Raw genomic sequence first — 16,769 nt, 5'->3', positions numbered from 1 at the left:
GAAGATGAAACTTTTTTTTTACTGCCTATCAAGCATGATGACTCAAAAACCCATCCAGGTGTTGAAAGCCAGTAGCCCAAATTTGATATGATTGAAAGATTTAACCAATTATCAACTTTTGGCTCCACCTGTTGAGGGAAGCTTTTTAAATAAATTTGTTCAGTGAGGAACAGACTGTTTTGACCTGAGGTGTGTGAAGTTGCTAGCACCTGATGTGGTCAATGCAGTACTTCTATTTCACTATATGTGCAGGTAAGTTGACTGCAGTGGCATGTACTTCTGCAAAAATGCACATCAAAAGGCTTAAAGCACTCAAGAATTTGAAATGTATTGGTTTCAGAAAACTTTCTCTGATAGTTTAAAGAGCTAAAAATTATTTTGAAATGCTCACTCCCCTCCTATTTCCCACCTGTAGCTTGCATCACCCAAAGACTTTTATCAGGTTCAACATGTACTCTAATGCGACACAGCTGTACCTTACCACCACCCTCTTGATAATTCTTCTGTGTTGTCAGCATGCTTGTCCAATATCCAGTTTTGTGCTGCAATTTTTTCCAATTAAATATTGGAACACCCATAGCCAATGTCTTTGACCTCTAACACATGCTCTGTTCTCAGGTTAAACCAGACTGTTTTCCTTTAAGATCCTCCTTAAAACCTACCTCTTTGACAAAGCTTTTAGTCATCCATCCTGACATTCTACTATCTTCATCTGTGGCTTACAAAGGAAGTTAAGGATAGTATTAGATTAGAAAAAGAGGCTAATATTGTGCCTAATAAAGAATGGTATGTTTTAGAAACCAGCAAAAGACCACAAAGTGTTGATTCCTTAAAGGCAGAGACCAGAAAAATTATTGTGGGAAAATGACAGGGACATTGAACAAATATTTTGTGTCTGTCTTCACAATAGAAGGTATGAATTACATTCCAGAAACAAAGGGTGACCAAAGGACTAAAAAGATTGAGGAACTTAATGCAACTTAATTCCATTTCTATGAGTAGTCTGGCCAAAGGCAGATACTTGGTTCATTGTTTACTGATGCTTCATTCTGGGCTATTTTCTTGGCAGTTTTTGTCAGTGGTGGTTTGCTTCCACTCAGGGGCAGGGTGAGGAGGCAGGTCCCAAGTCTACCTCACTGAAATGATAGTGGAACCCAGGCTGTTTTGAAGAAACTTGAGGAACCAAAATTCGACATGTCCCTATGGACCTGATGGCCTACACCCTAGGGTTTTAAGAGGTAACTGCAGAGATAGTGGATGCACTGATTTGCCAGAATCTGAGGAATTTTAGAACAGTCCCAGCAGATTGGAAGTTAGCAAATATAACTCAAGAAAGGAGGGAGAGAGAAAATGGGGAACTATGGGCCAGTTAATCTGAAATCAGCTGTCGGCAAAATGCTGGAATCTCTTATTAAGGAAGTCTTAACAATGCACTTGGAAATTCATAGCTTGATCAGACAAAGTCAACATGGCTTTAAGAAAGGGGAATTATGTTTGACAAATTTATTAAAAGTTTTTGAGGATGGGTTCACTAGTCGGATGGATAAAGGGGAACCGGTAGATGTAGTATACTTTCATTCTATAAGGTGCCATGTAAAAGACGCAAGGTAAGGACTCAGGGGGTTGGAAGTAATATATTGGTTAGCAGACAAGAAACAGAGAGTAGGAATAAACTGGGCAATTTCAAGTTGGCAGGCTGTGACTCGTGGAGTGCCGCAAGGATCAGTGCTAGGTCCTCAGCTATTTATAATTTACATTGATGACTTAAAACCAAGAGACCGAGCATAATGTATCCAAGTTTGCTGATGAAACAAAGCTAGATGGTGATGTAAGCCATGTGGAGGACACAGAGTCTGCCAAGAGTTATAAGATGGGTTAAGTGAGTGGGCAACAACATGGCAGATGGAGTCTAATGTGGGTAAGTTTAAAGTACACTTTAGGTGTAAAATGGATTGTAACACTAGAAAAGCAGAATATTTTTTAAAAGGTGTGAAACTTGCAAATCTTGTGTTCAGAGGGATTTGGGCATATTCGTACAGGAAGTTAGCATGCAGGTGCAGCAAACAATTAGGAAGTTAAATGACATGTTGGGCTTTATTGCAAGGGGATTAGAGTAAAGAGTAAGAATGTTGCTACAATTGTACAGGGCTTTGGTGAGACCACACTTGCAATACTTCATGTAGTTTTGGTCTCCATATTTATGGAAGGATATACTTGCATTGAAGGTGGTGTAGCGCCAGTTCACTAGATTAGTACCTGGGATGAGAAGGTTGTCCTGGGATGTGAGGGTGGCCCTGTCTTGAGAAGCTGAGTAAATTACTCTCATAATGTAGGAGTTTAGAAGAATGAGAGATGATACAAATTCTGCAGGGGCTTGATAGGATAGATGCTGAGAGATTATTCCCCTGGCTGGGGAATCTAGAATGCAGAGACAGTCTCAGGATATGAGGCCAATCATTTAGGATTGAGATGGGGAGAAATTTCTTCACATTTTTGAATCTATGGAGTTCTTTACCACAGAAGGTTGTAAATGCTCCAACATTGGATATATTTAAGGCTGAGCTAGACAGATTTTTGTGCCTCGGGGAATGGAGGGATATGAGGAGCAGGTAGGAAAGTGGAGTTAAGGCCGACGATCAGCCATGATCATATTGAACAGCAGAGCAGGCTTAAGGGCCTGTATGTTGTAATTGTGCTGCCATTTCTTATATTCCTACATTCTTAAGCTAACTAGCCCCTTCTCTTGTCTAGCTATGGATTTCAGTTGGAATGTGTTTTGCAAATTCCTTGGAAAACGATGTGACGCTTAACCTATGATACTTTGCTGTAATGTCAGGAGGTGGTGTTCTAATAGGTGTTTGTGATATATTTTGCTGGGTAGGCTTAAGAATGAGTGAATCAAACTCTGCAAGCGCACCAACTCCCATAAGTGTCCCAATAGTATAGCGGGACTTCTATTTAAATATTTCAATAAGCCTAGCAGTGTCAAGGGTGCTTAAAGAACACCAATAACAATAACTAATATGTATGCGCACACATCAGATGGAATCTTCGGCTCCCGCCAGCAGCGGGAATCGTGGTGGGCGGGGCACTTAATTTGGCACGAGTCAATAAATCAGTTTCCTGACAGCAGGAAGCAATGTTGGAATTTTGTTCTCCCGATGGAACAATGTTGGGAACTCCATTTGCATGCATGGGCATGTCATGAATGCCCGTTAAAAGGCCAGCATCACGTTCCTCCTCCAAAATAATTTCACTGCCAGCAAATAATTAGAGTATTCTGTTTTACGTCTGTATCGAAGTGGCGTGTACCTGGCGAACTTCATTACATCCATGTCTTTGAGGACAGCAGATGCTGCTTTTATCTTCCTTTCAAAGGCGAAGGCAGGACTGAGTGTGTTATGATCCCCAACTAAGGTTACCACTGGACAAGCCTGATCCCAGGGTGGAACCCAACTTGATAGATCCTACCTTTTATTTGTTTGTTCAGATAAGTGGAGAGTAGCTTTGAACAGAGTCACAGGAATCAGCTGATGAACTTTTAGCAAAAGAATAAAATGTTTATTCAACAAGAAAAGCTGAACTATGTTACTTTACCCACAACTATACCTTTACAGATGTATACAGATTTGTAAGGATAACATAAGTTACAAAAGCTATCTTATACTCTAATGTTCACAGGAAGTACACAGTCCATGTAAACCTATGGTGATCTGTGGTCTGACACACCACACTCTGAAAGCAAGAGACAGATGCCACCTCAAACAGATGATATGGATCTCTCCTCAACTCCCCCCAGAACCTTGTCACACCGTGAGCCAATTAGTCTCTCTGAGCTCTATCTTTCACACAAGGGTTTTCAATCTCCACACTCCAAGAACACGGTTTGAATTTTCTCTCAAACCGGAGCTTTCTCTCAGATGCCTTCTGCAGGAGTTCACCTCCAGGATTTCGAACTCTCCTTCCAATGTTCCTCTTGCGTTCAAACTGTCTTCCACACACTCTTTCACTGACTCAGCTGTCAACAGTATACCACTGCTTCACATGCCTATAGCAAAGAGTTCCAGACCTTCACCCATCTCTTTGGACCTTTTTGTCTCTTGCAAGCTGTTCTCACTTTAAATCTGCTTTCAGCAGCTCTTGTCTCTTTAAATCTGAAATTTGGGGCCTTGCTATCTGCCCCTCAATCTTAATTTCATTAACAGGACCTTTTTCCAGGTTCCAGTCCTTCCTTTGACTAGAGGGTCTGTTTAGGACTTTTCCCTGTTTGTGTCTCACTCCTTTGGCCTTAGGACCTTTTGGTTCTTTCGGGAAATCTGCTCTCACTCTGCAGTTCCCTCTTCCAGTGTCCAGTCTCTCTGGAGTCTTAGCTTCAAACTAAACTCAAAACTGCTGTTTCTTTAATTTTTCTGTGTGTGTCTATGGGATGGACCTGCCTCTCTGGACCCAGCCCAGTTTCTCTACTCTTGTTTTTTTAATTTAGCTGCCACAGTCGTAAAACTCTCATTAGAAATGCAGGCACCATTGAAAGTGAAACTAAAACTCAATTTGACCTTTTCTTAACACACACAAATATAAATCAAATTTAAACATTAAAGCTACAACTCATTCTTAACACCTACAAATACAAATATAACTTAGTTAAACTATCTCTATTTCCTAACAGGTGGGAGAGAATGGAGGCAGAACTGGGGGGTGGGATGAGATTCATCAATCGAAAAGAGTTTCACTCTCTGAACGTTCAGCTAATTTGTGATTGCAGAAGGCAAATCCTGCATGTTTGTGCTAGGTACCCAAGAAGCGCTCTCAACTTTTCCATTTTGACCAACTCTCAGGTGCCACAGATATTTGAAGTACCCAGCTGTTGAAAGGGTTGGCTCCTCGGGGCCAAGGGATACCCTCTGAAGATATGGCTGATGATGCCAGTTCACCCTCTGCATAGTGCTGCTGAAGAGAGATACAATGCTGTGCATGTCGCCATCAGATTCTTGATAAAGCAGATGATAGGCCTCCTGAAGATGCGTTTCTGGTGTTTGGACTGTTCGGGAGAATCTCCAATACTCATCACAGTGTGTGTCCAGGATCACCATTGTCTGCTGCGCCCTGCACAACCTAGCACTGTAAAGGAGAGATGCCTTGCCTGAGGGAGAATGGAGGACTGAGAAGTTTCATCCGAGGAGGACGTTGATGGGGATGGCTTTGACAAGGACCAGGATGTCACCGAGCCACATGAAGAGGCGATAGCAGGGGTTCAATGCGGCAAATGTGCCCATGAGAATCTGATACCTTTGAAGATTCCAAGAGGAGTCATGTGCCGACACATTCTCACAAATGTTTGATTTTCTCATCTTCATTGCCTGGAAGGCCCCAGCACTTGTTTGCCCAGAGAGAATTTCTCTCAAAAGTTTCACGTTTTCTTCCAGATGAGGGAAATATCAGTACTTACCCGTCTGCACCGATGTTAGGTTGAACATTGGAATGCACTGAACCACGGTTAAATGCGTAGCCCTGGCGATACATGGCCGCTGTAAAACCTCAACAGCACTCTCCTCCTATGACATTAGGTAAATTTAGATGGAATAGTTATTTCACCCATGCCCTCACCAAATCGGTGAGCTTATAAGCTGCTGGAACTCAAAGTTAGTCAGGGATGTACTCCTGTTACCCTGATGCCTGTTCACGAAGTGGGTCGACCAGGCACATCACTCATGCATAAACAGATGGATGGCTTAACACGGAGCAGCAGCACACAGCACCACGTGTCCCCGTCCCAACACATTTTTTTAATTCATTTATGGGATGTGGGCAATATTGGCTAGGCCAGCATTTATTGCCCATCCCTAACTGCCCTTGAGAACGTGGTGGTGAGCTGTCTTCTTGAACTGCTACAGTCCCTGTGGTGTAGGTACACCCACAATGCTGTTAGGGAGGGACTTCCAGGATTTTGACCCAGCGTGAGAGGAAGGAACAGCGATATAGTTCCAAGTCAGAATGGTGAGTAGCTTGGAGGGGAATTTCCAGGTGGTGGTGTTCCCATGTGTCTGCTGCCCAGTCCTTCCAGATGGTAGTGGTCGTGGGCTTGGAAGGTGCTGCCTAAGGAGCCTTGGTGAGTTTCTGCAGTGCATCTTGCAAATGGTACACACTGCTGCCACTGTTCGTCGGTGTTGGAGAAAGTGAATGTTTATGGATGGGGTGCCAATCAAGTGGGCTGCTTTGTCCTGGATGGTGTCAAGCATTTTGAGTGTTGTTGGAGCTGCAGTAATCCAGGCAAGTGGAGAGTATTCCATCACACTCCTGACTTGTGCCATGTAGATGGTGGACAGGCTTTGGGGAGTCTGAAGGTGAGTTACTCACCGCAGGATTCCGAGCCTTTGACCTGCTCTTGTAGCCAGAGTATTTATGTGGCTAGTCCAGTTCAGTTTCTGGTCAATGGTAACCCTCAGGATATTCAGCGATGCTGTTGAATGTCAAGGGATGATGGCTAGATTCTCTCTTGTTGGAGATGGTCATTGCCTGGCATTTATGTGGTACGAATTTTATTTGCCACTTGTCAGCCCAAGCCTGGATATTGTCCAGATCTTGCTGCATTTGGACATGGACTGCTTCAGTTTCTGAAGGCTTGCGAATGGTCCTGAACATCCTCACTTCTGACCTTATGATGGAAGGAAGGCCATTTATGAAGCAGCTGAAGATGGTTGGCCTCGAACACTACCCTGAGGAACTCCTGCAGTGATGTCCTGGAGCTGAGATGACTGACCTCCAGCAACCACAACCATCTTCCTTTGTGCTAGGTATGACTCAAACCAGCGGAGAGATGTTCCCCTGATTCCCATTGCCAGTTTTGCTTGGGCTCCTTGATGTCAAGGGCAGTCACTCTCATCTCACCTCTGGAATTCAGCTTTTTTGTCTGTTTAAGCCATGGCTGTAATGAGGTCAGAAGCTGAGTGATCCTGGTGAAACCCAATCTGAGCATCAGTGATAAGGCTATTGCTAAGCAAGTGCCGCTTGGTAGCAATGTTGATGGCCCCTTCCATCACTTTACTGATGATGGAGAGTAGATTGATGGGGTGGTAATTGGCTGAGTTAGATTTGTCTTGCTTTTTGTCTACAGGACATACCTGGGCATTTTCCACATAGCCGGGTAGATGCCAGTGTAGTAGCTAAGTGTTAAATAAGATGACTTCGGCGCGCTATCCTCTGGTGCCTGAGGCCTTGAGGGCTCCGGCCTGCTAAGGGTCTCCTGCTCAGGTTCAGATGCACCTTTCTCAGCCTGACCTACGGGAGAACATGGGGTCACTGGTAGAAGGGAAGTGGAGCAGCAGGGGACCCTTAGAGTGTCCTGGATGGATAGCCCCAGGATGCCCCTATTCCCTGTGGGTGCCTAATGGCCCCTCCCCGACGACTTGAGAAGGGGCACCTGGAGAGAGGTCACCTTACCCTGTCTACCTCTCACCTAGCCACTGTTGCAGTGCACCCATGGCTAGACAGATGGAGTGCAGGTCTGAGCACACATCTGGCAGAAACTGCTGGACCTGGGTCTCCAAGGCAGCCGTCACCCTTCCATTGGAGAGATCCATGTGTTTGCATGCCGGAGACATGACAGTAGACAGAACATGGACAGAATTTTTTTTCTTTTCGTGCATGGGATATGGGCATCGCTAGCTAGGCCAGCATTTATTGTCCATCCCTAATTGCCCTATTCAGAAGGCCTTTGAGAGTCAACCACATTGTTGGTGGGTCTGGAGTCACATGTAGGCCATAGAGGTAAGAACAGCAAATTTCCTTCCATAAAATACATTGGTGAACCAGATGGATTTTTATGACAGCAATAATTTTGTGGACTTTCAAGTCCAGATTTTTATTGTATTCAAATTTCACCATCTGCCATGGTGGGATTTGAACCCTGCTCCCCGCAGCATTACCTTGGGTTTCTGAAACACTAGTCCAGTGGCAATACCTCTATGCCACCGTCTCCCCTGAATGCTACAGTCTTCTGTCCAGTTTGCGGATGGCCTCTGGTAACTCTGCCTGATGTTCCTTGCCTGCCTCTGCATCTCCAAGAGAGCTCTTGGGGCTGAGTCCAGGGGCTCATCATCTGAATCAGACTCAGCAGGGCCTGGTCTCTAGAGACCTCAGCTGTCACTGCCTCCACCAGCTGTGGACTTGTTTGTAAGGTCTGTGAGATTGTGAACCCAAGCCCACTCTAGAACTTGGACCCATCAAGGTCTCTGCGCTGGTGGGGGTGCAGGTAAATGCCATGATAGTGTTTCTTCTGAATTGCTGAGGCTTCGTCCTCAGAAATGGGTAGAGGGCTGGGGCTAGGGCTATGTCGTCTCCTGGCTGATGTCCTCCACAGTTTCTTGCTGGTACCTGGAATAGAGAAAAGAGAGATTCAGTGATTGACTAAGCAGGCCTAATGTTTTAATCTTTAATCTTTTGATCTTTAATCACTGTTAGTTAATGCCCACTTATTGCTAATGGAGGCTGGATCCATCCTCACTAGGTTGTTAGGGGGAGGCCGATCTCGCCTTCTGCGCAGGCGCACACTTGCTCTTCTCCTGCCAGCTCTGTGGCCTGTTCCTCATATGTACTGTGGGGCCGAAATTCATGATTACCACCTATTGTCATGGCCAACTCTCATTTGTTATGCGCTATATTGTGAGGCAATTGGTTAAGTGAGCTGTTCAGAAACATGCATTGTCGCCACTGAGACCTCCCCAGTAAGTGATTAAGAAGCCGTTTGTCCAGGAATGAACACGTGATGGAGAGCTTAAAGTGGCTGGCACACATTCAGTGCTGATGTATTATCTGCTGGTCGTGTGTGACATCTCTGTGCATTGCTTGCTGCTTTCATAAACTGCTGCTGCTGTTATATTTCTCCTCCCATAACATAAGGGTGTCAAGGAAGGAGAGGGCAGGAACTGAACAGCTGAAAAAAAATGAATATAAGCAGGTGCTTTCAATTAATATAAGTTGACACACCAAATAAAGTTACTTCGCACCTCACCCTCCCAGAGTTCCCCACTCTGAGACTTAGAGTCATAGAATCACACAGTGCAGAAGAGGCCCTTCGGCCCAACGATGGCTACTATATCACAATTCCACATGACAACCCTCACCCTTATCTCATCCGTTTTACCTGTAATACTCCTGGCATTAAAGTAGAGGCCATCCAGCCTTGCCTTAATCCCTTGAAACTTAATGCAGCTGTACTCCCTCTGACTTGATTGTTTTACTGTATTACGATGTGTCCCTATTCTGCTAATACTGTGTTCCCTCCCCCTGCCGAATTAGTTTAAACTCCTCCCAACAGCACTAGCAAACCCGCCCACAAGGATGTTAGCCCCACTCTGGTTCAGATGTAGACCCTCCCGCTTGTACAGGTCCCACCGTCCCCAGAAACAGTCCCAGTGATCCAGGAATCTAAAACCCTCCCTCCTGCACCAACACTTAAGCCACGTATTCATCTGCTCCCTATTTCCTTCATAAGATACAAGTCTACATTTCCCTTCCATTATGCAATTTACAAAGGTTTAAGCATCTGCTGGAATAAGCTCATAACTCTGTAGTCAAGCCGCACCTGCTGTTCAAAACACCATTCACCAAGTATACCAAAAAAATCCATTCAGCCCCATCTACACCAATTTCAGCACCCCATGTCCATCCTTTATGTCAGCTAACTTATTTGTTAAATCCCCTTAGGAGTAGGCCAATTGGCCCTTCGAACCTGCTCCGCCATTCAAGATCATGGGTTGTCTGATTGTGGTATCAACTACACTTTCCTGTCTGCACCATCACAACCCCTTGTGTACCAAAAATCTATCTGAATAAATTCATTGACCCAGCCCCCATTACTTTCTGGGAAAGAAAATTCCACAGATTAAGGGCCCCCTGAGAGAAACAAATTCTCCTCATTTGTTGAAAGACTCCCTGAATGATGTGAACTTAAGCGGTGGGTACCATGGATGGCTTCCCCTGAAACCTTAGAGACCTGAAGTGACTCTTGTTTTAATGAAGCAAATGCCCCTGAGACAACTTTTGACAGTGCAGTATAAAGGATGTTAGGATCGTGTCATATGCAGGAAAGGAACTGAAATTAGTTGGCTTAATGCCACTCTGGAGCCACTGTAAAATGCTTTATCATTCCCTACTGCCCATTAGTGCTAGGCATGGGTTCTGAGGCGCTACTGGTCATTACAGACTGAATAGTTTCAATCAGGTCTTGGAAACCCTGTGCAAATGTATTCAGGCGGATCCTAATCATGAAGCATTGTTAGGCACCATTCCAAAAGCCACTATTGCCATTCTTCCTTGTACTTTTTTTGCCTCCCCCACCTGCACATGAAATTGATCCTCCTGAGTTGAGTACTGTGCCTCTGAGATCTGGGTCCCTCAGCTCCTCGGCCAAACATGGTTATTTCTCCACCTTCTGTGGAGGAATGGCAATCTTCCACTTTATCACTTGAAAGTTCTCTTGCTCACAGATACCCTGCCTAATGAAAGTACTTCTGAATCACTGTGTGAAATATTGAACATACAGGTCAGATTCCTTGATGGTGTTACTTATGAGCTGGAAGTGCCTGGATGGTTATTGAAGTGGCAGGTTTCTTCCTGCAATGCACTCCCAATAATCTGAAAAACACTAGAGTTCCTAAATTCTCAGTGTCCCTCCGCGTAGTGGTAACCCAGTGATGGAACGGCAAAACTGCTCATAACCCACCCCACACGCATAATTAGGGATCAGGAGGGCAAACAGGAAGGCAAACAGGAAGGCTAGCTGCAGAACCAGGAAATGCTAGAAATTCTCAGCAGGTCAGACAGCATCTGTGGAGAAAGTAAAGAGTTAATGAAAGGTTGTCAACCTAAACATTAACTCTATTTCTCCCAAAGTAGATGCTGCCTGATCTGTTGAGTAGTTCCAGCATTTTCTGTTTCATTTCATCCGGAGGCAGTGCAACAAATGTTAATTAATCTGTCAGGATTTTCGAATCTCTCTTTTGCCTTGTTCACCTTCATTGCTTTCCATTTCTCTCCTGGTGTTTGACAAGGTGTTTACTAAAACCCGCTTTCACAGCCATATTTCCTTTCTCAGTGACTGTCTCCGTCTCCAACTTACCCCACGTGGATTTCAACTGAAATTCCATCCCTCGTGTTTCAAACCCACCCAGGATTACCGGGACATACAACGTTCCTCGGACTGCTGTTCCCATCGCATTCTGAGATCCATACTCAGTGCCCTGCGCCGCCATGTGAACACACTCGACCTCTCCCTCCAGCAGCACCGCCGCACCCTTTTTCAAAGCTGCGCGTGCCCCCAGTTTCATTTTATTCTTCTTCTCATCCGAAGCCTCAAAAAGAAACTTTTTCTCTTTCTCTCAAGTGCTAAGGAACGCAAGCTCCAACAACTCATCGACACCAACACCCATCCAGGACCCTCCACCCCTGCCTGTCCCTCTGTCCCCACCCCATCTTCCAATCCCAGCCCCGGCCGGGTATTCACTATATCCCCTGAACTTCCCCTCTCTGACACTGATCATTCAGTGCTCAGCAAAGGACTTAGTTTCATACCCTTACGCCCTCATCTCAATGAATTTCGGGCTGGGCACAATGCTGAACTCTTCTTCCGCCGCCTTTGTCTCCGTGCTCACTTCTTTGGGCAGGAGTCCTCTCCCCGTTCAACATATCCTTTTACCCACCTCCAATATTCTCCATCCACCTGGACCCCTCCCTCTGGATTCTTACCTTCTCTTGATCTTTTCATTGAGAACTGTCGGCGTGACATTAGTCATCTCAATTTCTCTGCTCCTCTCACCCATTCTAACCTGTCTCTCTCTGAACTTACTGCACTCCGTTCTCTCAGGTCCAACCCTAACATTGTCATCAAACCCGCTGACAAGGGTGGTGCTGTTGTTGTCTGGCGCACGGTACCTGTACCTCGCGGAGGCTGAGTGTCAACTCGCAGACACTTCCTCCTACCTCTCCCTGTACCATGACCCCACCACTGAACATCAAGCCATTGTTTCCAGGACTGTCACTGACCTCATATCCTCTGGAGATCTTCCTTCCACAGCTTCCAACCTGATAGTCGCCCAACCTCGGACGGCCCGCTTCTACCTGCTACCCAAAATCCACAAACAGGACTGTCCTGGTAGACCGATCGTGTCAGCCTGTTCCTGCCCCACGGAACTCATTTCTCGTTATCTTGACTCCCTTCTCTGTTCACTTGTCCAGTCCCTTCCCACCTACATCCATGATTCCTCTGACACCTTACGTCACATCAACAATTTCCAGTTCCCTGGCCCCAACCGCCTCCTCTTCACCATGGACGTCCAATCCCTCTACACCTCCATTCCCCACCGGGATGGTGTGAGGGCTCTCTGCTTCTTCCTCGAACAGAGGCCCGAACAATCCCCATCCACCACTACTCTCCTCCGTCTGGCTGAACTTGTTCTCACACTGAACAACTTCTCCTTTAACTCCTCTCGCTTCCTCCAAATAAAAGTTGTGGCTATGGGTACCCGCGTGGGCCCCAGCTATGCCTGTCACTTTACGGGGTATGTGGAACATTCCTTGTTCCAGTCCTACTCCGGCCCCCTCCCACAACTCTTTCTCCGGTACATCGATGATTACTTCGGTGCTGCTTCATGCTCTCGTCGGGACCTGAAAAAATTTATTAATTTTGCTTCCAATCTCCACCCCTCCATCATTTTCACATGGTCCATCTCTGACATTTCCCTTCCCTTCCTTGACCTCTCTGTCTCAATTTCTGGTGATAGACTGTCCACCAATATCCATTACAAGCCTACCAACTCCACAGCTACCTCGACTACAGCTACCTCAACTACAGCTCCTCACACCCTGCTTCCTGTAAGGACTCCATCCCATTCTCTCAGTTCCTTCGCCTCCGTCGCAACTGTTCTGATGATGCTACCTTCAAAAACAGTTCCTCTGACATGTCCTCCTCCTTCCTTAACCGAGGTTTTCCACCCACGGCAGTTGACAGGGCCCTCAACCGTGTCCGGCCCATCTCCCGCGCATCTGCTGTCACGCCTTCTCCTCCCTCCCAGAAACATGATAGGGTCCCCCTTGTCCTCACTTATCACCCACCAGCCTCCGCATTCAAAGGATCATCCCCCGCCATTTCCGCCAACTCCAACATGATGCCACCACCAAACACATCTTCCCTTCACCCCCCCTGGTGGCATTCCGTAGGGATCGTTCCCTCCGTGACACCCTGGTCCACTCCTCCATCACCCCCTATTCCTCAACCCCCTCCTACGGCACCTCCCCATGCAAACACAAGATATGCAACACCTGCCCCTTCACTTCCTCTCTCCTCACCGTCCAAGGGCCCAAACACTCCTTTCAAGTGAAGCAGCATTTCACTTGCACTTCCCTCAACTTAGTCTACTGCATTTGTTGCTCCCAATGCGGTTTCCTCTACATTGGAGACACCAAACGCAGACTGGGTCACCGATTTGCAGAACACTTTCGGTCTGTCCGCATGACCCAGACCTCCCTGTCGCTTGCCATTTTAACACTCCACCCTGCTCTCTTGCCCACATGTCTGTCCTTGGCTTGCTGCATTGTTCCAGTGAAGCTCAACGCAAACTGAAGGAAAAGCACCTCATCTTCCAACTAGGCACTTTACAGCCTTCCGGACTGAATATTGAGATCAACAATTTTAGATCTTGAACTCCCTCCTCCATCCCCACCCCCTTTCTGTTTCTTCCCCCTCTTTGTTTTATCCAATAATTTGTATAGATTTTTATTTTCCCACCTATTTCCATTATTTTTAAATGTATTCCACCCAACATTTATCTATACCTTTTATGCCCTTTTAGTCTTCTTTCACCCCACCCCCACTAGAGCTATCTGTACCTTGCTTGTCCTGCTATCCACTCTTAATTAGCACATTCTTTTAGATAATATCACCACCTTCAACACCTCTTTGTTCTTTTGTCTGTGACATATTTTGGTTATCTCCTCCTATCACTGCTTGCTTGTCCCAACAACCACCCCCCCCCCCGACCACACACACTTAAACCAGCTTATATTTCACCCCTCTCCTATTTTTACTTAGTTCTGTTGAAGGGTCATGAGGTCTCGAAACGTCAACTGTACTCTTCTCTGCCGATGCTGCCAGACCTGCTGAGTTTTTCCAGGTATTTCTGTTCTGTTTTTGTTAATTAGACTGGTTCTTGGGATGAGGAATGTATTCAATGAAGAAAAATTGAGGAGACTCAGTCTATTTTCCCTGGAGTTTGGAAGAATTACAGGTGATCTGATTTAATCATATAAAATTCTTAAGGGACTTGACAGGGTAGACGCTGAGAAAATGTTTCTCCGGCAGGGAAATCTAGAAACCGGGATTGTTCATTTAGAATAAGGTTGATAGATTGTTGTATGCTAAGGGAATTAAGGAATATGAGAATGGTAGAGAAATTGGAGTTCGTAGAAGATCAGCCATGATCTTGTTGAATTGCAGAGCAGGCTCGAAGTGTCAATTGGCCTAATCCTCCTCTTATGTTTTTATTGTTTTTATAGCAGCAGAATCATGTGGGCAGGCAGAAGTTCCACTTTGTCATTAACCTGCCAACAAAAGGAGAATGCACTCAAGTTTTCTTCTTTCTGAAAATAGTTTACCCCATCTTGTGTACTACTGTGGATTCTTATGGCTTTCAGTTTAATTGGAATTTTTTCATTTGAAAGTTATTCTGCCAAATTTGTAACATACTCAAGGAGGTTCTATAGGTTTGCAAAGCAGAATCTTCTTTTAAATCCATGCTGCCGATTTTATGATATTATTGCTAATACTGTATGGTTTTAGGTATACCTGACATGGATAGATAATGGGACTGTAATTGCCTACATTTGCCTACATCTAGTCTACAAAACTGAATGATTCCTTCATGGCGCCTGAGGATCTCTGCCACCATAGTTAGTCTTTAACACCCTTCATTTCTTAAATATCTTTTCCTCATTGATGTCAAACTGTTCCAGGATATTTGCTCTCTAAAAAGAAATAGATAGAAAGTTATTATCCTCGGTGGTAAATACTTCTAGAAAGTGTTAATTATTTAAAACCATTTTTACTTTGTGCCCAATTTCATGTTTCTTGCAAGTTGATCACTAAAAATGTTAGTGATGCCTCTAATCTTAGTCGAACAGCACAAGATTGCAAACTGGAATGCAGTGCTCAAACGGACATGGCTGCTAACAAAATCATCTTCAGCTGCAGAAAACAAGGTTCTGCAGATCTTCAAAGTTATTCCTGTTTCAAAATTCCAGATGTTTGTTGAGTTTACTTTTTCAGCATCTCTTTCTATGCAGCCTCCCAGCACAGGTTATCAACTAGGAAAGTTGCAATGCATAATTGTAGCTTGAGCAAAACAACAAGAGTTTTTTTTAATTTTTGTAATTTACATGGAAAAAAATTTTATTAATCCATATTATTATACAAACATACGAAGTAGGAGTAGGCCACTCGGCACCTTGTGCCTGCTCCACCATTCAATAAGATCTTTCACCCCCTTGTTAATCAAGAATCTATCTAGCTCTGCCTTAAAAATATTTAAAGACTCTGCTTCCACCACCTTTTGAGGAAGAGAGTTCCAAAGACTCAACCCTCTGAGAGAAAAAAAATTCTCATCTCTGTCTTAAATAAGTGACCCCTTATTTTTAAACAGTGACCCCTAGTTCTAGATTCTTCCACAAGAGGAAACATCCTCTCCACATCCACCCTGTCAAGACCCCTCAGGATCTTAAAGGTTTCAGTCAAGTCACCTCTTACTCTTTTAAACTCTAGTGGATAGAAGCCTAACCTGTCCAACCTTGCTTCATAAGACCAATCCTGATATTAATCTAGTAAACCTTCTCTGAGCTGCTTCTAACACATTTACATCTTTCTTTAAATAAGGAGACCAGCACTGTACACAGTGCTCTAGATGTGGTCTGACCAGTGCCCTGGACAACTGAAGTAAAACCTCCCTACTTTTCCAATCAATTCCCCTCACAATCAAGAATAGCATTCTATTAGCTTTCCGAATTACTTGCTGTACATACATACTAATGTTTTGTGATTCATGTACTAGGACACCCAGATCCCTCTGAATCTCAGAGCTCTGCAATCTCTCACCATTCAGATAAACTTATTTATTCTTCCTGCCAAAATGAACAATTCCACATTTGCCCACATTATACTCCAGTTGCTAGGTCTTTGCTCACTCGCTTAACCTATCTATGTCCCTTTGTAGCTTCCTTATGTCCCCATCACAATTTACTTTCCTACCTATCTTTGTGTCGTCAGCAAATTTAGCAACCATTCCTTCAGTCCTTTCATCCAAGCCATTTATATAAATTGTAAAAATTGAGGACCCAGCACTGATCCCTGTGGCACACCACTTGTCACATCCAGCCAACCAGAAAAAGATCCACTGATGCCAACTCCTTGCTTCCTGTTAGCTAGCCAATCTTCTATCCATGCCAATAGGTTACTCCCTACACCATGAGCTTTTATTTTCCGCAATAACCTTTGATGTGGCACTTTATCAAATGCTTTCTGGAAATCTAAGTACAGTACATCCACTGGTTCACCTTTATCCACAGCACATGTGACTCTTTCAAAGAATTCCAATAAATTGGTTTAATATGATTTTCCTTTCATTAAACCATATTGACTCTGCCTGATATCCTTGAATTTTTCTAAGTGCCCTGCTATAGCATCTTTAATAATAGCTTCTAACATTTTCCCTATGACAGATGTTAGG

The 16,769-nt window shown here is 44.7% G+C and overlaps 1 protein-coding gene across 5 annotated transcripts in view; it reads left to right on the top strand.

The window, feature by feature from the left end:
- Positions 1–16,769, top strand: part of g2e3 (G2/M-phase specific E3 ubiquitin protein ligase) — a 182,142-nt gene that overhangs the window by 70,978 nt on the left and 94,395 nt on the right. The gene's annotated exons all lie outside the window — the stretch shown is intronic.

The sequence above is a fragment of the Cetorhinus maximus genome, chromosome 18 (assembly GCF_964194155.1).
Source record: "Cetorhinus maximus chromosome 18, sCetMax3.hap1.1, whole genome shotgun sequence".
NCBI lineage: Eukaryota > Metazoa > Chordata > Chondrichthyes > Lamniformes > Cetorhinidae > Cetorhinus > Cetorhinus maximus.
The sequence above is the reverse complement of the archived record's forward strand: the minus strand, read 5'-3'. Positions and strand labels throughout refer to the sequence as shown.